The sequence below is a fragment of the Falco naumanni genome, chromosome Z (assembly GCF_017639655.2).
Source record: "Falco naumanni isolate bFalNau1 chromosome Z, bFalNau1.pat, whole genome shotgun sequence".
In the NCBI taxonomy this organism is placed as follows: domain Eukaryota; kingdom Metazoa; phylum Chordata; class Aves; order Falconiformes; family Falconidae; genus Falco; species Falco naumanni.
Genome location: NC_054080.1, coordinates 60,703,257 through 60,728,252, shown reverse-complemented (window position 1 = coordinate 60,728,252; position 24,996 = coordinate 60,703,257). Strand labels below are relative to the sequence as shown.

Below are 24,996 nucleotides of genomic sequence, written 5' to 3'. Positions count from 1 at the left end.
TTTTTTTGAGTCTGTTCGTTCTTCATGTGTGTCTGGTGTCTTGCTGTGATGATTCTGTAACTCTGGTGTACATTGTGAAGAAAATTCCTCACTTTTTACAGATCGACCATTTAGTGAGCTGCCCACTATTTTTTGTTGCAAGAAATGGTTTTTTTGTTGACTTTTCCACACATCACTCATTCTGCCAGCCTCTGTGCTTTTCTTCTTGGTGACTTTTCTTTGCTGAAGACTTCGAGTCACTTTGATCTTGAAAGGTCTGACAATGCTTTGATAGAAGAGTCCGTATCACAACACTGTGAAGGCACTGCCATCCACTTGGTGGCCAATGCACTGATTTTTTTTTTTTACTTTGCTACCAGTAAAACTGGGTTAAAATATGTTTAATTAGCCAGGGTTTGGAAGACTGGTTAATGCATATGTTCATATATGATGGATTAGACTATATGTATAAATTAAGGATGAACCATATTGTAGTTCTGAAAATGTTAACTTCCGCAAGTAGTGTATTCCTGAAGTTCCTCCCTTTGTATGCTGTACATAGTTATTAATGGTGGCTACTGTTACTTGATGAAAGATATTTCCACGGGCATTTTAGTTGCTAAAAGCACTTGCAATAGCTGTATTTTTATGGCTTCTCCTTTTATTTTTATATAAAAGCTTGAGAATGAAGAAGGTAATTTTTTAATAGCATCTTAGTTTGTTTGAGAAACGTGCTGTTGAACAGCTGGTGAGGCTGAGAAACAAGATATTATGTAAAATTTCAGTTAAATGGGAACCAAATTGCTTTAGAATTTAGAATAACAAACACTTAGTTTTCATTCCAAAGAAAATCATCCATTTACCTGATTGTGAACTGGATCTGAACTGCGACCCCATCTGTTGAGCCTGTATGCGGATTCTCTCCAAGTGCCTAGCTGTGCTTCTGTCTTTGGCCATCAGCCAACTGTTTGTACCTGTCTATGGTATATGAAATGCTCTGTTACTCCCCTTTTGGCTATGCTGCACTTTTATGGCCTTGCACAAAGGAGTAACTGTATTTGGCATACAGTAGTGGATAGGACGGTATAGATATAGTGTTGTGGCAGGTTTGGGATGTATAGTAGAGCTATGTAGAATAGAAGGTGCGGGAGCAGTGACTAGTGGGAAGGGCTGGGCATTGCAGTGCTGCTAAACATGAGCCTGCTGAGCATGAGGTGGGTGGCTAGTGTGGGAAGTTCAGCAGAGGGGCTGGTGGGTTTGTCCATCTGTCCTTGCAACTAAAGTGTCTGAGTCCTGTTCAGTTGTTAACTCCTTTATTAGGAGGAAACTGCATCACTCTGTGGTCTGCGGGGGTAAGGAGTGTGCATAGCATATAGCCCTTTCAGCCCTCAAGTGTCTTTTATGCAGCCTTGTTACAAGGCGTTGTCCTCCCCTAGCCATTAGGTTTCTTGTGCTTCTTTCTAATTTTTTAGTTGTGTTGGTTGAATTCAGCCATCAACAGAAAGGCAGACTTCTCAAAGCTAACAGGATACCTCTATTTAAAGATATTTTAAATACTTAAAGTATTTTTAAAAATAGATGGAGGAGGCACTGTAAAACATCCTGTCAGAAGTCTTGATCAACTGTGAAGTACAAATCTGACAAAAATTAAGCTTCATTAGTAGCAGAGCTCATGGAACTACTTGCTTCAATTAATTTTCCATAGCTTAAGGAATTCTTTACTATATAAGGGTTTATTTCAGATGCACGTTTTCCATTAGCAAACAAACACTATAAATTTTAATTACAATAAATCAGGCTTTACTCCTCCAAAAGTGGATGATTTCACATTTTGTTCATATTCTGTATTAGGAGCCTTAGCGGTGAAAAGGATTAGATGGATGATTCGTCTGTCCTTACTGCTTGCTAGGTTGCATGGAGAATACCAGTGTGTGCAGTTTGCAACTCTGTGCTAGGAGTTGCAAGTTTGTGCTAGACCATGTCATTGTCTACTGCGTGTTACTTGGAGCTGCATACACAGCAGAACTCATTGAGCTGGGGAAAGGAAAGACTGCTCAAAATAAAGACCAGGTTGGTAGGTGAAAGATGGGGCCAGTATGTGGCCTGCTATGAAACACCAATCTTAAAATTAAGGGAAAATGTTTTATGGGTGTTTCCAGTGCACATTTGTCAATACTGTTTCAAGGTACAGAAATCAAAAACAAACCACAGGTTTGAGCAGGTAGGCTAATGCTTTCTAGCCCAGTGATCATAAATGATGACTTAAAACATGTTTTTTAAAATAAATTCCTTTTACTATTACCTAATAACACACACTATGTTTAAGTTAGATTATTACAATCCCCTGGTTCTTCTCTATTTTAAATTGTAAAATGTCCCTTTTATTTAGAAACAGAGAATTTTGACTGGCAGGGTTTATAAGCCCAATAGATCAAATCTAGTATAGTATTAAAACTTTATTTAAGTATTTCTAGTGTTTAAAAATTAAGTTACTCTATACTAGCCAGTAACAGCTTGAAGTTATTCCTACTGACACAAGCAGGGGCAGTTGAATGACACCAGTGTTTAGCACTTTGAAAACAATTTCTTAGCATATATAATTTATTTGTTGTTGCTTTTGTGTTTTTATTCTTTTGTAGCCAAATGATTTCATATTCAAATATGAAAATAATTTTATATTGTTTTGCTATTGATACAAACAGTCAAAGAGCAGGGGTTTGGGTGAGGGGCTCTTTGTAGCTTTGTTTCTAGGCATTGGTCTGAAATACACAGCTAAAACGCTTTATAGGTTTTGTTTAGAGTAGGACTTTTAATGCAAAGATCAACACTGAGTCTTTTTGATGCAATTTTGCAAATCCTTGATTCTTGTTCTTTCCTTGGAACTCAACATTGCATTTTGGTTGTGGAGTGTGGCTGTTAAAAATACATGTGATTGTCCTGCATACTGTGCTTTAAAGAGGCTCAGTAGACTTCTCATTTTTTTTCTGAACATCGTGATGCTTTTGGAGAAGTCTGGTAATGAGAGAAGAGGAGACAGCGCAAGAATTAAGGTGCAAGAGATCATCTCGATGCAATGAACGTGAAGCAGAGAGCTTCCTTTGGACTATTTAAGTAAGGTTACACCCTGATACGCTCCTCAGTGCCCATGGCTGAAGTTTATGATGCATGGTAGATGCCTTTAGGCAGAGAATGAGCAGCCAGCTTTTCATTAATTTGTAACAGAGAAACTGGTGGGAACATTGTTCCATGCCATGGAGAGCTTGTAGTGAATTCCTTTAGCATTAAGCAAACTAAAAATAATACTCTAGAAAATGTACAGTTTAGCCAAACCCTTGTTTTCTGAACATCCACTTGAACAGGGGTTAAAACTATGGTATTAAAGTAAAAGAGCAAGAGATACTGTTCCTCTTTTTGTTGTAATCTTGAAACTATTAAGCTGTTGAATGCATTTAAGTAAAGATTTTAAATTGGTCAGTAATGCTTATATAGGAAAGATTTGGGGGGATTTATCGATGTGCAATTTAAAGATTATATTAGTAAACTCATATGGTTTTGTAAGCTCTTTGTATCCTTGTATCTATTTTTACATCCCCTTCCTGCATGTCGATTCTGTGAGGGGACTAGAATGGCTGAGCTAGCCCCCCACCTGTCTGGGAATAGACAAGTTCCTGTATCCAGCAGCTCCCAGTGGACAGAGCTAAGGAAGAATTGCACACCAGATAAAACCAGTTTCCTTAGCTACAGTTTAGAGGCATAAAGTTTCAACAAATTTTAATTTCCACAGGAAGAGAACAAAGAAAAGAGCCATTGGTACAGCCTTTTAAAAAGTGGATCTTGGAGGAAGAGTCGCCAGCATGGAGGGAGAGAGCAACTGTTGAGGGAGCAGAGTTGTTGTAACTGAGAGGTGAAACACAGCTGAAGGAAGCTGGTTGAAAGGCAAAATGAAACCTTCCAAAAAGCAAGCAGTGACTTGCAAGCAGGGCATTTTGGCTGCGCGTGGATTGCTTGATCCAGTCCCCAGGTACACTCACGTATGGGGGGAACCAGAGGCAACAAGCTGTCTGTGTAGGTTTTGATATTGCTGTGAAAAAATAGAATGTGTTTATATTAATTTTAAAGTAAATTTTTAAAAGGTAGGTCTGTATATCTTTGCTTTGCTTCAGACAGCAAGAATGTTAAAATGCTGGACAAAGCTGCATTGGTGTGTTTCAGCTACTGCACCTCCTCAAACGGTCCACGGCAAGGATGTTCAAGGGAAGAAACCTGCCACATGCACCCACACCTCCCCGAAGGTTTCACTCTTTTCTTGCTCAAGAGGGAGGCCTGGGCTGGAGCCCTTTCCTGCTAAACTTTTCCACAAAGGGGAAAAAAAAAAAAGAGGAATTCCTGGAGCATTAAGATGCAGTTCTGCTCCTGATCAGGTACCTACATCATTAGAGCACTTGGCTGTGAAGGTGCATTTCTGTCCTTGCTGCAAGGTGGTTCACATTTTCCCACCTCTACTGGCCAGAGGGGCTGGAGCTGGCAGGTCACCAGCATGGGGCCACCCTCTTTGGTCCCACTGAAGCTGTGTCACTGCACAGCTAGGAATGCACCCCTCTTTCTGCAGTAGGGACATGGAGATTGGCCCTGACTTCATTATGTAGCTCGTGGCTTTCAAGGAGAAGAGTGTGGAGATCTCGTCTCTGTTCCAGAGACTGTTCTTATGGCCTTGAACAGTGAACAGTTGCAAATCTTTCTGTGGATCTTTACTTGATCTAAACATTTGTTTTTTCTATTTGTATTGGGGAGGGATAGGGGACAGGAAATAGCTGCAAGCTGACCTAGTATCACTAATTTAACCTGGTATGTGTGTCCCTGAAAGGGTATTCATTAGCTGCAAGTATTCTGTTTTTAAACCAGTTTTACTTTGTTAGTCTGGTTCCTTAGGGCACAGAGTACTTTTGTAATTGCTGTGGTGGCTGGTTGTGATTGGTTTTGGTGGCTGCCATATAGTTTCTGTGTTTGTGAATTCATAAAGAAAGAAAATGAAAATACTAGGTGTGAGGTTTAACTGAATAACCAATAAAATGAACTGTATGCACATCAGAACATCTCAGACAGTTGGATTTTTGTGGTGTGGAGGTCTGTGAATAGAGCTGCTGTCACTCACATGGATGAGGGTCTGGCAAACCTAACTCCTTAGCTTTTTTTTGGGTAATACTCAGAAATAACAAAGATGCATTTATCAGAAATTCAAACAGGAAACAAATGGAAATCCCATTAACATTGTGTTGAACCAGGAAAATACTCTTTAATTTACAGATATCCTTTTGACTGAATACAGGAATGCATTTGTCTTGTAAAAGGGGGGAGAATTATTGAACTGAAAAGCTGGTTGGGGTAATGTAAACATGTTGCTTACCAAAAACACATAAACAAAGAAAGTGTTCCCTTCATGCTTTCCTTTAGTAATCAATACTTTGCTTTAAGTGGTAGTAATTTACACAACCTGTAAATACAATAAGTAAGGTAAATTATAAGGTATTTTTTTCTTCCTCTTTTGAGGAGTGTCTTTCATCTCTACTGCTCCTAGCCTTATTGGAAAGGAGAGCTGTATTACACTGTATTCAAAAGCACTAATATGAATTTCATGTTTTCTTATGTTTAGGCAATAGCCTTAAACATCAGTTCCTACTGTTTATTGTTTGTTAATGGTGGCTTTAAAGTCACACTTGATTGCTGCATAAACGTGGCATAGAAATTTGCCATGAAGGCTTTGTTGTTTGTTTGTATTTTTTTTTCTTTTGTAGGAGTATTAAAATTATATTCTGGCCTCACAGTTGGTCTCACAGCTTTCCTTCACAAATCTCAAAGTTTTTTTGTTTTTCTGCTGAAAGCATTAAGCATAAGGAATTCTGTTTTATAATCTAGACAAAAGCGTTCTTTTTTTTTTAAATAGACATTCAGAAAAGAGGAATTAAAGAAAAGGATTGTTGCTTCCCTTTATGAGTAATTAAAGCGCCTTCAACCTCCACTGTTTTTCCTTCACATTTTAGTTTTTTTAATAATTTGTATAAATACTAACTTAGGACATTTCCATTTAGATAGTGTGTGCCACAAATTGAAAAATATTAGTCCAAAGTTAACTTTTAAAAGATGTTTTAGACAGGGTTGTCCTTCCATACAGGCAGAAAAATGAGAGTCACATCCCTATCAGGCTAAGACAAGATTCCCAAAGAAATGGAAGTGTTTCATAAAGCTGGAAGTTTTAAAAACATAACTATTGTCTGTAGACGAGACTGTTGGTGTGGAGGTGAGTTGTTTGGCCACAGGCTCTTTAGTACTGCAGCTTAGATTTTACCTGGCTGAAATGCAGTTTTGTCTGCACCTAGCCAGTTCATTGCTATTAAGAAGCTTTTTGGCTCATCCATGTAGTTTGATTGCTGTCCAGGTGTGAAGATCCAGAACAGATCCCAGGTTAAATGTGTTCTGTGCTTACAGAGGACACACTTTTCCTTCATCTTCAAACAGTGCCTATTGGGCTTTTTTTTTTTTTTTTTTTTAACTCTTAAGCATTTTCTTGTCGTGGCATTCAGTTCTTTGAATCTGATCAGGCATTAAATGAAACTGTAGCTCTCAATAACCAGGACTTTGCCTTTCAACCAGTAAGATCCTGGTGCTGGAATAAAGTCTTTGACCAAAAAAGGCAGACCCAGAATAGCAGGGTTCTTGAATGTTAATCATTTAATTGTTCAGTGGTAGGTAGTCAAGAAGATTAGATAAGTTAAAGCTTTAAATAAACTAAAAGGTAATCACTGCAAAGAATTTTGACTGCAATGCTATGATAAACCTGAAAGTCATAGATACTTATTTTAATGAAGAACCTACTTTTTGTAGCCCAGCATTCAACTTTGGTTTTAAATAAAAGCAGATTTTCGAAAAGCTCCACAGAGCTTCTGATTTTGAGGACACAGAAAGAGAAGGTTTCTATTTGCTTTGTTTGATAGCAGCAGCTGCCTCTGAATTTCATTCTTGCTAGCTGATAATCGTAGACAACACATTTTAACAAGCCAAATGTGATAGCACCTTTAATATTATTCAATAAAAATGTGAAATAATAATAAAAAAAAGTATGACTAAAGGCTACGTGGAACTGAGTCCCTGGCCTCAGAGGTTTCTGATTGGTGGTCCATGCAATCCTTAATATTGTCAAAAGGAATAATTAAGGCAACCAAACTGGCCAGAAAAATCTTCCCTGATCAGGCTTTTAAAACCACATATAAATATTTTCTGAGCTTGGCTGTAATGCGATCATGGAAAACACTGTATGATGTTTAGGAAGAAAATAATGTTAATAATTGGAGAAAATGAAGTAGCATTTAGTTAATTATCTTTGATTCTAGTCATTAAAAAAATACGTGTTTCAGGAGCAAGATGCTTTTGATTGACTCTGTGGAAAACCATTTATGTTAGGCATAAAGGTTTGAGAGGCAATCACGATATATGCTGTCATCCAGACCAGTTTGTCTTTCATTAAAAGCAAACTGTTTAGGCTGTATGAATAAAAGAAAAAGAAATCTCGTTATAGACATACAGGCCTTTAGAAGTATTTTTAAACTTGAGAACGTGCTTTACAAATAACTATACATGTACCGTGACATGTGACCTGATAAAAGTACATGACATGTAACCTGATAAAAGAATGTTAATTCACATTAATATAGGAGAGGAATGTTACAAATGCCTGGAATATACACCAAGAAATTAGCGGTATTTAATACTAGTTTCTGTGAGGGTTTTTTTAGTTCAGTTAGATTTTGAGTTAATCATTAGGAATCTTTAATCAGTGTGCACTCTTCCTAAAACCACCCATGTGAAATATTTTTAACAAGAATATACAGTATTCAGAAGACAAAGAAATGACAGGTACTGTTAATTGACTGAATTTTTAGGAGGAGCATTTCCTCTAGATGACCTGCCATATGTGGAAACTGGAACACTGTACCTGGATGCACAGTCCTGAACGACCTTTGCTGGATGAATTTTGTTTCCAGAAAATGGGAGAAAGCTGAAGAGACTTTAGTGTTTATCCTAGTATATTGCTATCCTTGCTGGGCATTTGGTGATTGTGAAATAATCTGTCCAGCCTATGACTTGTGAAGATACATAATTTCTGTTACTGGTAGTGAAAACTGTCTTCCTGTTATGTGCAGGTCATATTTATGATGTCCAATGGCCTCAACACTTGATTATATGTAAACCAAGGGGTTTGTTGTATGATCAGTTATTTTCTGCTGTGCTCCTGGATTACTCTCTATAACCTGTTTCTTGCTTGCATTAAGTATTTCTGATGAATCAAAGTCTTGACATTTATCAATCCCGGCTCCCTGAGATACGTTGACCTTGATTCAGAATTTGGAAAATGAAGACAGATTTTAGGATATTAACAGTGGGTGCCCTGGGAATTAAAAGGATGTTTAAGATTATGTAAGACTTTATATTACCTAAAAGTCTATATATAAGAATAGTAGTTCTCTCTGATGTCTGGTGGCTAAAAAAAGCCCTAGAGAAATAGAAGAAATGCCTATCTTTAGAATTTTCTTGTTTTTTACTCTTCTATTACTTCTTTTATTCTTTGAGAGCTATCTTTTTGTATCACTTTGAACAGTTATATAACTGGAAGAAAACCCACTATAAACTTCTGGTCTGTTTCAGAAAGGCAAAGATAAACTTGGAATAACAAGCCTTGCTGATGCACATTTTACTGGATGTATAATAAAAGTGGAAGTGTTGTTTAGTGTTTGAGAAATTCCTCATTGTATGTGGTGGAATGGGGTTTCCTTCTGTGTTGAGCACCTGTCTTCTTGTTCAATTATGAAAAGGGGGATCAGTTCAGCTTTGCACGTAAATGCTCCTTTGATCTGGATCCTCCTCTTGATTTTTTTTTCCTGGTTGCCACAGGTATTGGTATAGTTAAGATTAGGTTATAAGCCACTGTTCTGCCTCCTGCAAAGTAAAAAAACAATCTCTTCTTTTTTCTTGGTTCCGATTTTATTTTATTGCCTTTATTTGGTATCTGGTGCTTGGTGTTCATCCCTCCTTATTTAATAGGAGGCATTAGATAGCTGGTGTGATATTTTAAGAAGGTATGAAGGGACTCTAATAGGGATTTCTTTTCTGTCTCAGTATGTTAAAATCAATTTGGTGGCTGCATGTTATAGTGCTCTTCCTCCTTCCCCCACTGCTGGAAACATGAGTGGATTAATCTAGCTCCAAATTGCTTTGCTCTTTAAGTCAAAAAAGTCAGTGCAAGTCTGTGAATCGTTTTATGAAAATACTGGATTGAGTTTCAAGCTTCGACTCCCTGCTGATACATTAAATTCTTCATGGTATTGGCAGGGAAGCAGCAGGGGACCTTTCTTTAGCTGGATAAATAGAAGTGTCAACTCCAGATGCCTTGAGAGTAAGACTCTAGACAAGCTTTTAGTACAGTTACAGAAGGACAAAGTGGAAGAGACTTATGGGACTCTTACGTGTATTGAATTTCATTTAGCCTTTTGGTCACACTAACAGAAAAAAAAAACACTATAGGAGTCTTTAAAGCATGTATGTTCGTAGTCTTCAGTATAAATATGGGGGTGTTGTCTGGTGTTTTTTTATTTTTTAATATGTATATATGTATATATACATTCTGACATCTGTTAGGAAATCGTATTGGCAGAGGGTACTCAAACTAAAAAAAATTAGAAGTACCTCTCTTCTAGCGCCCATTGCACATGAAAGAAACGTCGTGGGTCTTCCTTGGGACATTTCCCAACATTTGAAGTAAGCAGACTCATGTGGGGCTGGTGACTTGGCAGCATGGACACTCAGCTTCAGGGCTGTCCTGACATCAGCAGTGTTGGATGCACAGGAGGGAAATTTGTTTGTTCATGATAGTCTTTTAAGTTAAATAATGAAAGTGAAAATACATAATTATCATATGCAGTGGGTTCTCTTTTTGCCTGACTTATGGAATCAGTTATCCTATACATTTTAAATGGAAGTCCTAATTAAGTAATGTCAGATAGCAATTTTGCTGAGCAGAATACTTTTAGAACCCGACAGTGTCCTTTGCTGTAGGCAGATTGTTTTTCCTTATATGTGGAGATTTTTACAGAAATTATAAGCACTCTGTTACTTGAATTTGGTTTCTCCTGCACCGTTTCTCTTTTTTCACTCTAGGAAGTCTCTGTTTCTCATTGATGTGCTTCATCTGCTTCATCCAGGGTGATGCAGTGTTTCAGCACTGGCCACGTATGGCACTGCCCAGGTTTGTCCTGGTTTCTACTTGCCAGTAACAACGTGGTGGGCGGAGGGATGACACAGGGCTGAAAATAATGACACTTCTTTTACAAATAAAGTGGTTTGGTTTGCTGTGTACCTTTTTTTTTGTTTGTTTTGTTGTGGGGTTTTTTTGGTTGTTTTTTTTGTTGTTGTTGTTTGCTTGGTTGGTTGGTTGGTTTTGTTTTTCTTTTTTCTTGTTGTTTTTCTGTTGTTGTCCATGTATCTAGACCTCATGATTGTGAAGAAAAGTTTGAAAACACCTCTTATAATGTGAAGTAATTGCATATCTCAGGCATCCCCAGTTTTAAGAAAACACCAAGTGCCTGGAAGATCAGAGTAACATTGTAGGAGTTGGCATCAGTATCTTGTTTCTTTTGACTGAGTCATCAGTTTGGTGTGACTGAACTGAAATTTGGCTGTTCTTTAACGCATCCTCATAGCTGACTAATTGTTACTTTAAGCTCAGAATTAAGTTAAATAAAATAATTCTTTAGAAAAAGTGTCTTTCATCTGCCCTGATCCCTTCCTGTGTTTGTTTCTCAATCATTGTAGGTAACGTCACTTTTGCAGTTGTTATATGTATAGGTCAAATGAAGGTCCAAGGTAATAGCATAAGGCCATAAATAAAATAGTTAATCAGTGTTTCATTTAAACACAGTAGCTGGTAATAGCCAGTGGCTTAAAGTACAGAGCAAATTTACAGTGATGCTTTCATAGTCTCCACTGATTTGCATCTTGAGGACTTACTTGGTCAAAGGAGGCAGTTGTTCGTATTTAATGGCTGGCTGTGGATCCTTCTTTCATTAACTTGGTCCGTTATTTCTAGAGCATATGGGAAATTTAGCATCCACAGCAAACCGTGGCAGACTTCCTCACTTAACTCCATCTTGGATGTAAAAAGTGCTTTCCTGAACCTTATATTACCCAGTATGCTTTGACACCATCAGCACTTTCACTAGCAAATACAGTGAAGAGTTGTTACCTATTTTTCCTTTCTGTGCTTATCAGCATTTTAGAGACATCAAAAGAAAATACATCCTTATCACTTAAATTTGTGATCCATTCAAAAGATGCTGACTCTTATACTGTAATAGCCTGGAACCTTCTCGCACAACTGCAGAGCATATATTTTCTGTGTTGTAGTTCTGCAGGATTTTTTCACTTCTGCTTAGTTTTTAAAAGTTACCTGGCAGGCCGTAAAATGGATTTTGGCCCTCTGAGTAAACTACTGGGACATGAAATGATGACCTTTAGGAAGAAAAGTTGGATTTTGCTTTGTCTTTTTAGTTATAGTGGATGGCTTCTAAGGCATTTATGAATTATTTCCATCTGACAGCATCTTATTTTTTTGTCTTACTTAGTAAAGAAACAAAAATATTCAGCAAAAAAAACCTTCTTAGAGTCATGGTGTTTTCCCCTTGCACTTTGGAATACTATTACACATGCTTGTGATTATGCACTCTGCAAACAATTGTCAGAAAAATTCATCTGCTTTCCAAGTCCCACAGAAGAACAGATGTGGAATTAAGTTTCAAACAATGTACTCTTAATGGCTTACATGTGGACATGAAACAAACTGGAGCTTAGTGGGAACTGATTGGATGCTTTGTTAGTTGAGCGTAGAGTGGAGAATTTGCATTTTTCTTAGGCTTCATTCTCTGAGCAGTCCTTTGAAAACTAATAAATGAACAAGAAAAGCGTCTGTTTCAGGTATTTAACTCTAGAGAGCCAAAACCTCGGGGACCACCTGAATGGAGCTGGTATTATGTGTATGAATATGAAGAGAGATTGTGTATATACATGTAATTTTCTTCCTTTATTTGACAAGTCTTTGCTGCTGTAAAGGATATTGGGGAGTAAAATACATGCGTGTCCTCTGTGTGCTTGGAAAAGCTAATATTTAAGCCAGCCAGCGCTGCCTGTAAGAGATTTCAAGTCATCAGTTGCTGGAATACCATAAGAAAGCAATTAGGTCAGAAAATTTACTCATGTTGTGTTCTAAACTCCAGCCTTCACTGGAAAAATCACTTGAAAAAATAGTCCATGCAACTACTTTGGAAAGGTAGTTTTGGGAGAGAAAAGGTTAGTCTTCAGGAACTCTGGATCTTAGAGAAAATTTACAGAAGTATGGTTTTGAATCCATTGGGCAGTCACTGAGACTTAGGGAATTGTTGGATCCTTGTTCCTGGAATTACTTTCTTTGTAATTGATAAGAAAGCTTATGGAAACAGGGCTATTGATAATTGTTCCCAGTGTGATTGCCTTCTCTCATACTGTATAAATACTGAAACAGTGCCTACTAGTAGGGATCTGCATTTTCAGTTCCTGGTGAATGGAAACTGTTAAGATTTATAACTTCATAGAATTGTAGAATGGTTTGGGTTGGAAGGGACCTTAAAGATACCTAGTTCCAACACCCCCTGCCATGGGCAGGGACACCTTCCGTGAGACCGGGTTGCTCAAAGCCCCACCCAACCTGGCCTTGAAGTGTTCAAGTCCCTCACAACCCTCATAGTAAAGAATTTCTTCCCAATGTCTAATCTAATCTGCCTCTTTCAGTTTAAAGCTACTAGCCCTTGTCATATCGATATAGTGCGCAATAATAAGCTGTAGTAGCTTATACATGTAAGATCATTTTCACTTATTTGATTCAGTGTAGCCTGGAAATAATTTGCTGTGCTGAACCTGCAGAAAAAAAGGGGGCAGGGAGGGAGAACCTAACAAATTTGTTGCTTCTTAAATTTTGACAAACTTGATTAAACAGACAAGTTTGTGTCTTGTTTCGGGGTTTATAGTGGTGCCTTGGAATCTTTTAAAGGCCATTGGAATTTTTAATTTTTTACTTTAAAATAAAAGTAAAAAAACATATTATATTGAAGGGTTAAGAGGGCTGTGAACTCAGGTGCAGATAGTTTTTCTCTGAAAGTAGTTGTTGCCCCCCCCCCCCCCACTTGATGTGGGGTGTGAGAGTAGTAGTGATGCATGTTCTTGTCTTCCAAGGAGTAGTAATGGGAGTCCTTCATCGCACTGCCTTGTTGGCTGTTCCTTAGCTTCTCATCTTGCACATTCATCATTGTGTTTATTCTGGTAGCAAGTAAATGGCTAATGCAAATTAAAGTGTTAATTGTTAATAAAATAGCAAAATACAATGTTTTGAGAGGTGGAGAGGACAGAAGCTTTCAGAAATGTTTATTATGTTTCAGAGAGGTGGTGTTCCTAGCTTGACTGCTGGAGAGATCTGTGAAGGTGTTATAGCAGAGTTTATGTATTCCTTAAATGCTTCATATGGATTTCCTGAAGATGTTTTGCTTGTGCTGTGTGAAGTGACCAATTTCTTCCTTCTCTCTGTTTTTGGGGAGATTTGCTTGACCTTAGTTTTTCATGTTTTGTTTCAAAATAACTTTCTTTCATGGATATTATTTTGTTTATGTGCTTTGCAAAAGAAAAAAAGAGATGATAATATTTTAAATAAACATCTTTATACCCCCATGTCTTGTTTTTTAGCCTTTGTCTAGAATGACATCAATAGCTAAGTATTTCATGTTCTTTAAACACAACTTAGTGAATGTAGATGATGTAGGTATCTTCTGCGTGATCAAGACTTTTAATAAATGTCATTTTCTGAGCCTTTAATAATCAAAAGCATGGGGTACAGTCAGTTGTTGTGTATGGAGCTGGTAAAGCTCAGATGAGAAACAGCATCTTTGACGTTTAATAATTTCGGAGTATTTTAAATGGACTTACAGTATGCGTCTTAGAATGCACGTTCAAGGGAAACACATCTGACTAAGATTTATATTCCATTATTTATAGTTAGAACTATGCAAGTTGGAAGGGACTACTAAAGACAGTGGAGGCAATGGTCAGTTTTACCCTCAGCTGGGAAAGAGGGGTAAAAAAAAGTTGGGTGGCCGCCTTCTCTACCCCACCCCATCCTCCCACCATTCCAATTTAAACTGAATCCTTCATGGATTACTCTACAAGCCCATTATTTAAGCCTAAAGTTGACCTATGACACTCCAATTCAGCCTTGCAAGTACCTTTCTATAGGAAATGATAAAGGTAAGTACTAGCATGTCTTTGTAAAGAATTAATTTATAATAGTCTGGAAAGGGAAAAGAAAAGCAGAAACAGAGACCTCTTCTTGCCCTGTGTCAGGAGACCTTTTTTAGATGTGATTCTTCTCTTTTTGTGTACATCTCTATGTGGAGACAATTGTTCACAGTTTTCTTTTAGCTAGTAAAAAGAATAGTAGAAATCTAGGGAAAATAAAATGTTGCCATAGGAGCACATAACTTGTCAAGAAGTTATATCTCAGTTTACTGAGAAATGTATTTTAAAGACTATTTTAAAGAATTTTTAGAGGAATGTAAAGAATAATCATAACTTTTCAGTGTGTGCTGTGACAGTCTTCAAAGAGGGTGTTATGGGCTTCAGGAAGAACTAAACCCAGATAATTTTATGTCTTGTATTACCAGGACATTTTCTGAAAAGAAGATCATCCCTTTAGCAGTGTTCTAGCAAATTGGCTCCAGAGAAAGCTTAAAATGACAAAAATTAAAAAGGCAAAGGAATGCTTCTCTGTGGTAAACAAAACCACAGTTAACATATTTCTTAGTTGCTGTTCAATTCCCACCATCCCCGGGGCTAGCTAATTCTTCCATCTGAAAACTGATTATAATTTTTAACTCTTAGCAAGCAGTGGCTAGCTCGTTTCCTGTTTCTTGGGTTAGCTTCAAAGGAGTGCCTCTTTGTGGGCTTGTAAGCTCACGTTGGAAAAGCGGCCTGGATGGAGACGGCTCAGGACTCTTCAGAGGTCTGTAGAAAGTGCAGGATGTTCTCCAGAGGAGGCAAACTGGACAGATAAGACTTGAGTAAGGATTTTTCATTTCCATAACATGATTTTACTGAAATGCTCAAGAAAGGCACATGGAATGTTGCTCAGGGTCTAATTTTTATTTAATTTTTATTCATATTGGGTTTGGGTTTTGGTGGTTGTTTTTTAGAAGACTGAAAATCAGTCCTAGGACATGAGCTGGAGAAGAGCTAAGCAGTATTTTTAGCTTTGAATTAAGCTGCATGATAGGCCTATTGGTTGGATAATGTTCAGATAGACTATTTTCAGTAGAAAACTTTGCTTTCAGGTCAAATTGAATGGCCTAAGCTCTCGATTTTGTCACTTAGTAAAATCATTACATGAATCATTGAAGTGTTTCATGATTAAAAACCAGCATTTCACAGGTGGAAGGTCACAGGTAGTACCTGTGGGTGCTTTAATTTGATAAGCAACTTTTTATGTGTAGTTTTTTAATTGCATTTATGAAGATGAAAGCTGTGAGGAAGGCATGGAAATTAGTCCAATGTAGAATGTATGCTTAAGATACCATTGAGGAGTTTGAAATTGTTAACAGCTTGTCTGTGTCTTAGAAGGTCAGTACCTCTTCAGTGTTTGGTTGCTTTGTTACATACCTTGTCTTAAATGTAAAGGAAGTTGAAAGTTAAAAAAAGTCTGCTTTTCTTGGGGTGAGGGGAGGAAGGTATGATGCTTAGGGCATTTTTTTTTTATTATTTAGGCTGAGATTCCTAATTTAGTCATGGTGCAAGAGTGTTGGAAAACACATGAAATTTATAAGGTAATTTTGACATTTTCATGATTGTTTCATTGATTTCACAGCTTGTGTCACTAGGATGATACTCTTCAGTATAATTTTGGCTGGAGAAGGTGTTGGATTGAAAACAAAACAAACCCTGCAGCTGCATGTTTAAAGAGTATGTGTACGTGTGAGTGTGTGAGATAACATGCCTTTTTTTCCAGACTATCAAGATGGGACAGCTCTGCAGCCTTCTGCAACAGGCTTTGGCTGTCTACCAATTAAATAAAAAAGTGCATTAATTGCTTCTGCCTTAACAAAACTCCACACTTGCCATCTCCAGGCCTTCAGGAGAAGATAACGGAGCTCTCTCCCTTGGAGTCATTCTGTTCCACTTCTGCCAGCAGACAGCTTTATTTGTAAACTTAGCATTTTGCAGGACACAGTGTGTGGTAATCTGGGGGCAATAATTTGGATGCTAATAATACTCATTAGAAATTGTTATTTATTAAGCCAGCTGACATTTAGAAAGTATAGCTTGACTTGCGAAGTGATTCTAGCTCATTGCTGAGGAGCATGCTGCTGGTTAGAGCATTTAATTAGCAACCCAAGGTCAGGGCCCCCACCGGTACTAATGAGCCTCGGCTTCCCCTGGGTCCTGCTTGAGCTCCTGCCTGGGGGCCCAGGAGCCTGCTTCAGCTCAGCTTGGGGCCATCAGCCTGCGCTGGAGCTGTGTTAACCATGTGCCTGTTCCAGTCCCAGCTGCTGTGGGGTTGACCTGGAACCTGCCTAAAGGCCTGATGATTGCTGGGCTGTCCATGGGACCCGTTTCTCTCACCATCCACATGCAGGCGGCAGGTGCTGGCCCCACAGTGAAGCTGCTTTCTGAGTCACTTCTTGTCTGGACCCCCTCAATGATGGCCAAGCTGCAACCACCTGGAGCGGCTTTAAGGCCAAAATGGAGGCAAGGAGCATTTTTAGTGACTCTGGATGTTCTTGCTGGAGATACTGCTGCGAAACTGCTGGGTTTGGCTGGCTGGTAGAGGTGATGGGTTGTATGGAACAAGACCAAAGCGCTGGCTGTGGTGTAACTCACTGTGCTGTCCTGGAAGGATGACTTTTTGCTCTGTCCCTGTGACACAGAAATGCAACTCAAGAAGCATGCTGTAAAGTGAACTTGTCAAGTGCTTTTGCGCTGCCTTTAAAGTAAATAATTTATGTCCTTTCATCCTCATGGGTAACGCTGAAGATGAGAGCTCCCACTGATTTCTGTGAACATGGGATGGGGCTCCTGGCTGATGTGTTCTATATTATTAACTTCAGCTAAAGCTTTATGCTCAGGTAAAACAAACCCTAAAAGACAAAACTCGTTTTAGAGAATAACTTCACTAAAAATAAATTTGTACATCTTTTGCTTCACTTACTTGTTAGTGTGGTAATTTGATTCACTTATCACTCGGGTGCTTAATGTATTAGGTAACAGGCTAAGAGGAATCTTTCATGCACACTGTGGGTCCTAATGCTTCTGTATTTATTCTGTTTAGTTTTGTGGGAATTGCTAGGATTATAAAAACATAGTATTTGGTTTAAACATTTTAATGATGTGTAAAACTATGCTGTACAGCTTTCTTGGTTAAGGTGGTGCAGTGGGAAAACAGGCATTAAGAGCAGGGATCAACAGTGAATTATAAGTACATCTGGCTTTTATTAGTTGCAAACTTCAGGGCAGGTGCATTTGGGTGAAATATTTTTTGTAGTGTAAAGTGAAATTTTTTTGTTCTTATTGAAATAGATTGCAAATTATGTTGGTCTATACAGTATACTCTTTTGAATTTGCTTTAAATTGCATACATATGTAGCATGATCTTCTAGACTGAACAAATTAGGTAGATAACACAAAAGGAAAAACTGGAATTCACTTTTTTTCTTTTGTAGGTTTGTATGAAACTGAGAACAATCAGCCTGAGACGAAATGTTAAAAAATCTATACTGTATCTCAAGCTGTTAGTTTCCCGTGGTGTTTAGCATTGTAACTCATTTAGAGTTTTGTTTTGTTTTAACCTGCTAGCAGTGTATCCCTAAGAAAATACTTTCCCCTTCTTGTTTTGCTGTTGTTTCTGAAGGTAGCCTTAATGACGCCTATGAAATAGTAGGGCATTTTTTTATTTTATACTGTTATGCATCGATAGCAAAAGACAAAAGACTCATTGAATATATTATTTCTATTCATAGTGACATAATTGGTCATACAAACCTTCCTGAAGTAAGTAAATATTTCTTTGATTTGGATGCTGGCTGTTATATAATACATGGAAGTATCGCACAGTAGTATATCTGAAGAAAAAGCTACTTGAAAGGGATGTTTTAAGATTCAGCGGATATGTCTGTATTCTTTTTTAATTTTATTTTTGCTGGGGAGGCTAAGTATACCTAATTCCTATTGTGTGCAAAGCCAGGGTATGTGATACGGGGATGTTATCAAACTGTTCTCTTAACAGTGTCCAAACTATTTGTTTCTCCTGTCGACTGCAAATAAAAAAAATTAAATCAGTGGGTCTACTTGGCGTAGAGACTTTTTCTTTCTGAATTATATTAAAGCATTTCTCCCTTGCAAATGAGAAAGGAGCTAGAAATGAAGACTGTCGTGTTTTCTTTTTTTGTTGTTGTTTTTTTCTGTGGGGGTGGGCAGTGTGGGGGTAGTGTTTGTGTGATGCAGCCAAATTTACAGCTGGTTGAATAGGAACGAAGAAATGGATTTTCTGTATTTTTACCAACTGTTGAGGAAATCTGAGTTATTGCAGAATCAGTATGGAAGAGCTCCTGAGAGAAGGAGTGAGAGCATACATGTGGTTTTCTCATTCTGATTTGTTTGGGAGGCTTTGGGTTTCATTTTGGCCACCTGCAGCATAAGGAAAGTACACACAGCCTTTGCAGTGATGGGGCAGTGGAAGGCCTGTGGGGTTTCTTCTTGTTAGCTTTGTCACAATTGTGGTGGCAAAAAAGAGCCTTTCTTTTTAATACAGTAATTGTTCTGCTCCGCCTTTCTGTTTTTTTGGGGTTTTTTTGGTCATTTCTTGTATGTGGGTAAGGAAGATCATTGCCATGCCTTTGGCAGGGGGTTGGATCTGTGAGAGAAGGCTCTTCTACAGCCTCCTCAATGGGCTGATCCTGTCTCACTGCCCCATACCACTTCTTTTTCTTAGGGAGCCCAGACTCCAGGCAAGGACATTTTCCTTAAAAGCACCACTTAATTCTTACTGTCTGAGCAATCCATCATTTTCACGTACTTAAATTTGGTCACGCGTTTTTGGGTGCTGGGATCTGAAAGAAAACAATTTGGCCTTTTTCGTTCATGAAACGTAGTCTCTGCTAACACTGTTGCATTTTCATTGCCATGTCAACTGCTTTTGAGACAGAAGAGGAAAGTTGGAGTAACCACAGCTACTTAGTCGAGTCGTTTGTTTTTGTTTTTTTTTTTCTGGAGGAATATTGTGTGTGTCAGGAATTTAGAGACCATTTTGGCATACCAGTGCTCCCAGTATGTTTTCCTCTGTCCTTGGCAGCGTGCTTTGTTAGGAGTTTTGTGTAGATTTTTCTGTTGTTAAACCGTTTTCACCAAGACCATTTATCTCTCTTTGTTATGAGTCTACTGACCTTCTGATGCACTTTGTTCTTTTATGTGAGGGGAGGTTCTTCATATATCCTGTCCTGATGTATGTACAAAAATGTGGAATTTGCTATTATTGTGGGAAACCCTGTAGTTCAGCATCACTGAATCAACCTTACCTTACCTTTATTACCTTATTTTATTACTTTTTGGTACTGAGGATCTGACACTGGATGTGATATTCCAGACATGTATTCTTTGAGTGCTGGCTAAAGGTGAATAATCACTTATTAGTGGGAGCTTAGCCTGTAGATATATCCCAGGATATTCTTGGCCTTCCTTGCTGCCAGAGCTAACTGCTAGCTCATGTTTAGTTAACTAGCTAACTGTTAGCCCTGTCTGCCCAGGCTCCCAGCTCCGTTTCAGAGAGCTGTGCCCTGGGTGGTCAGTGCCCAGTCTGTCCAAGGGATTAGACCATCTCAGGTACTGGACTTCATAATTGTCCTTGTTGAATTCCATGAAATATATGTGTGGGATGGTGGAAGGCGTTTGAAGGTATGTTTCATAAGCTTGTGGGGTGAACATGCTATGTAGTTTAGGTTTTTATTCCAGTCGTTTAGGAATTTTGGGAGTTATTCCCAAGTCATACCTGACTTTAAAATGTTGTTATAAATCCCAATAGAATATACAAATAATTTTAAATGTATTTTCAAATCTTTGAATAATTTGTTAGTAAAATAGAAAGGGAAAAAGATGCAATTTTGTGCATGCTTACTGATTTATGTGTTACTCATAGAATCATACAACAATAGAATGGTTTGGGTTGAAAAAGACCTTAAAGATAATATAGTTCCAACCCCTGTGCCATGGGCAGGGACACCCTCCACTAGACCATGTTTCTCAAAGCCCCATCTAGCCTGGTCTTGAACACTTACGGGGAGGGGACATCCACAACTTCTCTGGGGAGATTGTTCCTAATTTCTTCCTAATATCTAATCTAAATCTACCCTCTTTTAGTTTAAAGCATTTAGTGCTATCACTAAATGCCCTTGTATTGTCCCTCTCCAGCTTTCTTGTAGGCCCCTTTTAGATACTGGAAGGCTGCTATAAGGTCTCCTTGGAGCCTTCTCTGCTCTCTCAGCCTGTCTTCACAGGAGAGCTGCTCCAGCCCTCTGGTCATCTTCATGGCTCTCCTCTGGACTCATCCCAACAGGTCCATGTCCTTCTTACATTGGGGGCTCCAGAGGTGAACACAGTACTCCAGGTGGGGTCTCATGAGAGCAGAGTAGAGGGGGAGAATCACCTGCCTCAACCTGCTGGTCATGCTTGTTTTGATGCAGTGCAGGATAGTGTAGCTGGAGCACTTGTTGGTGAAGACAAAGGCAAAAAAGTCATTGCGTACCTTGGCCTTCTCCATAATCCTGGGTAACCAGTTCTCCTGTCTCCTTCTGGAGAGGGTCTGTGTTTTCCCTAGTCTTCCTTTTGATCACCAATGTACATACAGAAGCTTTTCTTGATGCCCTTCACATCCCTGGCCAGATTTAATTCTGTCAGGGCTTTAGCTTTCCTGATCCCTGGCTGCTTGGACAATTTCCCTTTATTTCTCCCAGGCTACCTGTGCTTGCTTCCACCCACTGTAGACTTGCTTTTTGTGTTTGAGTTTGTCCATGAGCTCCTTGTTCATCCATGCAGACCTCCTGGCCTTTTTGCCTGACTTCCTCTTTGTTGGGATGCATTGCTCCTGAGCTTGGAGGAGGTGATCTTTGAAGGACCCCTCTTCTCTTCAGGTCTTTATCCCATGGTACTTTACCAGGCGGATCCCTGGAGAGGCCAGAGTCAGCTCTTCTGAAGTCTAGTGCTTGTGCTTATTTTTCTTAGCTCCTTAGTGGTTATAGCAATGTCTAGAATGCTGCATTTCTAGCAAAAGAAGTGTCCTGGTAGTGAAATGTTACCTTACAAGTGGAGTTGTACTGTTCCAGCCACCAATATTAGTCATAAATACTGTTTTAATGTTTTTGGCTCTGTACCTTACTTACATTTTATGTCAATTATTTCTCTAGGTATTGCCAGGCGTTTGAAGTGGTTGACCAAGACCTAAGGACTTGGAACAGCAGTGAGTAAATGAAATTGAGATTATATTATCTGGTATTTTCACATGCTGTCTGACTCTGAAGTTTGACTGCTGTTTGAGGGATGAAAGATGCAGGAAGTTATGCCTTTTGAGTATTTTCTTCTGAGCACCAAGTTCCTGTTCCAATGACTTCTAAGCACAGATTTTAAGAGGTGAAGAGTAGGTAGTCTCAGTGACTGCTTTTGAGAAGTAAAACCTCCTCCCCACCACCACCTTGACTTAGAAAATACTGAACTAGAAATATTTCAAGCAAAATGGTTCAACCTATACCTGTTGAAGCAGTAACATACACCATGACACATTGTATTAGATGAATGATGCCTGAATCCAGACTTCTCAGAATCACACAAGTGTATACATTAAGCAATTATAAAATCAGATATTATTATAGAATATGTGGAAACCTAAGGTAAGTTAATAAATTACTGGGAGGTTAGTTTTTTTGTCTTTAAAGCCCCAATTTATGTTGGTGATTATTAACTCCTCCTCTGCAAACTGTGGTGTCCTTTGTAAAAGTAAATAATTTTATTGATCACCTACACCCTTCTCATTGCTGATTCTTTGCATCCTATGTGCCAATTATGTACATGTTGTGACTCAAGAAGAATGCAGGAAGGAGCCAAGGAAGAGCTTTAAAAATTTCAAATACTTTTTAAAGGGAACTTTCGTTTAGTAAGGCATTTATAAATATATTATTTGCACTTCCCTGGCTGTGGGCATAGGCTGGCAAAGAGAGTGTTACAAATGCAGAGATAAACTCACCAACTGTTGTTTGTACTTAATAATAGTAGTAGAAATAATAATAATAATGATAATAAAAATGGTAATACTTTAAAAAAGTGACTGCATATTATTGTCAAGAGGTTGTTATTTAGAATAATGGAATATTTCTATTTCTCTGGTTTCCATAGCAGAGACAATTTATGTGAAATATTTTGTATTTATGAGATCTTGTTTGTTTTCAGTGCTGTTGGCAGAATATTTTAAGTTTTTAGCCCCCATACATGTGGTTGCATGTGCTGTTGACTGTGGTGTCCAAGAACCAAACACAATACTGTGAGAAACTCTTTTCTTGCTTTTGCCTTCTTTTTTGCTTCAATGACTTCTGAAAATTATGTTTGTATAGTCCTAAGAGTACCGTTTTGTTAAAACTTTGAAGGAATTTGTCAGTTTAGAACATTTACCTTTATGTCATTTTATATTTACTATCTCCTTTCAGTTTCTGCTTGTATTTTACCAGGAAAAGCAAATAAATAAATTTTAAGTGAATGTGTTTGTTAATTTTGGATAGTTCCTTTTTGCCTACTGTTTATCTACCCTGGTGCTCCCATCCTCCACCCTCTGACAATTCTCAGGACTAAGCTGTGTTGTCCTTCATGGTGTCATCAATGCATAAGTGGAATGAATTGATAGTTCCTGTGCACTTTGCATCCACCTTATTTTCCTCCTCCTTGATAAGAATGAAAGTTGTTCTTTCCTGCTTCTGAAGTGTTTGCCAGGGCATTCAGGAGTCCTCAGAAATAAGTGATATGTTTTCTGGTACTTACATTAGTGCATTTAGTACTCTAGAATGCATGTTACAGGTCCTTGCCCACTTTGAATGTGTTCAGTTGTCTAGGATGTTTATGGTCACAGTGGATACCAGAAAGACCCAAACAACATTCAGGTTCCCATAGAAAAATCCATGTTTTGCCCTTGCCCTTAAGTGTAGTCTTCATAGGAGCCACATTAAATTTCAGGATTGTGAAGAACTGTGCAAGAAGGAATTCAAACTATATTGAACCTCACCAACCACTCTTGTCCTTGCTGAGATACCTATATGATACATATATATATGGCTTATTTTACCGATGTGCCAGTGTGAGACATTTATTCATGTTCTCTTTAAGTTAAGCGTTTGACAGGGCACTAGTTTGCCACTATGTTGGAACAGATGTGTTACCTCAAAGGTACCACTCCAGTGCATGTATTGATCCCACAAAAAGCTGAAACTAGTTTCTTTACTAGTGTACAATGGACAATTCTGGTCTGTGCATCTTCACTTGTAGGATCTGATAATACCATATGCTTGATGTTCAGAAATCACTTGTCTCAAACATTCTGAAAATAAAAGCTATCCTGTCAAGCTAAGCATACCTGTTGTTTAAGGGAAATTTAAAGAAAATGTACTCAGTGTTTTTTAAAGTAACCCTAAAACTTGCTTGTGACTGCTGCTTCTTGGTGACTCAGTGTGTTCAGAAGTAGCCTTATAAACAACTCGATAATTCATGTGATGCAAGAGCGCTGATACTTGGTATTTTATGATTAGTGTGATGACTGTTGTGGTGGGATGCTCTGATAGGCAGCCCTGATTCACTGGAGAATCAGACGATACATGCTTCTTCTTGCTTATCTTCTAAAAAGAAGATAAGGGCTAATGAAATGCGGTTAAAATGATGTTTCTTTAGAAACTAAGGAAGTATTTAAGAGTTCTGTGGAACATGGAAAAAGCTGCAGCACTGGCTTTTGCTAAACTGGAACCTTGCTCATATTATGGATTATAGTGAAATGATACCATAGGAAACTTCAACAGCAGTTGCTAGTGGGCAACTGAATTGTGTACTCCATGGTAATCCATCTAGCATTGGTACATTGTAGACAAGTTTATATGGCTTTGTCTAATAACAATTACAGGTATTCATTCTTTCACGTTTGATGCTTTTTAAGAATTAAAGAGACTTCTTACTAACTTTAAATTGCTTCTTGGGTAGTGTAACAGATAATATGACCTATTTTATAGTGTCTTAGACGAGTTAAGACCCAGTAACGTGCCCCAGACCAGTTAAGAGGGGAGCTCTGTAATGCTTCGCAACAGAAGAACATCACTAGCATGTGCGTTAGGAACATGAAGCTAACTTAAACAATTATTTGAGCAACCATCAGCAGCTGTAGGTGGGAAGCCAGCGGAGAGGGTTAAGTGTAGTGGTGATGGTGAAATTGCACAGTTAATAAGATGAGCCCTCTGCAGATGTGATACGTTGAAAGAAATTATAACTTTCCCTTCATAATGGAATATATGAATAATATAGTTTTTCTCCAGATGTGTTGAAGAGCACAGAAAAGGCTTAGTTGTCTGAGTTTTCTTCACAGGCATTGTGTAAGTTGTCTTGGGGAAACATTTGAAAGTAGGCAAGCACTTAATTCCATAAACATCTTCACTTCAGTTGCAATAAAATAATTAATAAAATTGTAACTGGAAGTGAGAAATAAACACCTGAGATAAAATGTAAAGGGTAAAATTACCTTCTGATAAGCTTTTAAAGAAATATTTGGTATTTTGCTTACTCTTTCCTCCTCTTTTCTCCCCAGGGTTTCAGTTTAATTGTAAGAGCATTCACGTA

General features: G+C 38.3%; 1 protein-coding gene across 1 annotated transcript in view; it reads left to right on the top strand.

Annotated features, from left to right (window-relative positions):
• Positions 1 to 24,996, top strand: part of LHFPL2 (LHFPL tetraspan subfamily member 2) — a 126,953-nt gene that overhangs the window by 42,782 nt on the left and 59,175 nt on the right. The window contains exon 2 of the mRNA XM_040580563.1: positions 21,546 to 21,598. The gene's annotated coding sequence lies outside the window, so the exon portion shown is untranslated. The remainder of the gene's footprint in view (positions 1 to 21,545; positions 21,599 to 24,996) is intronic.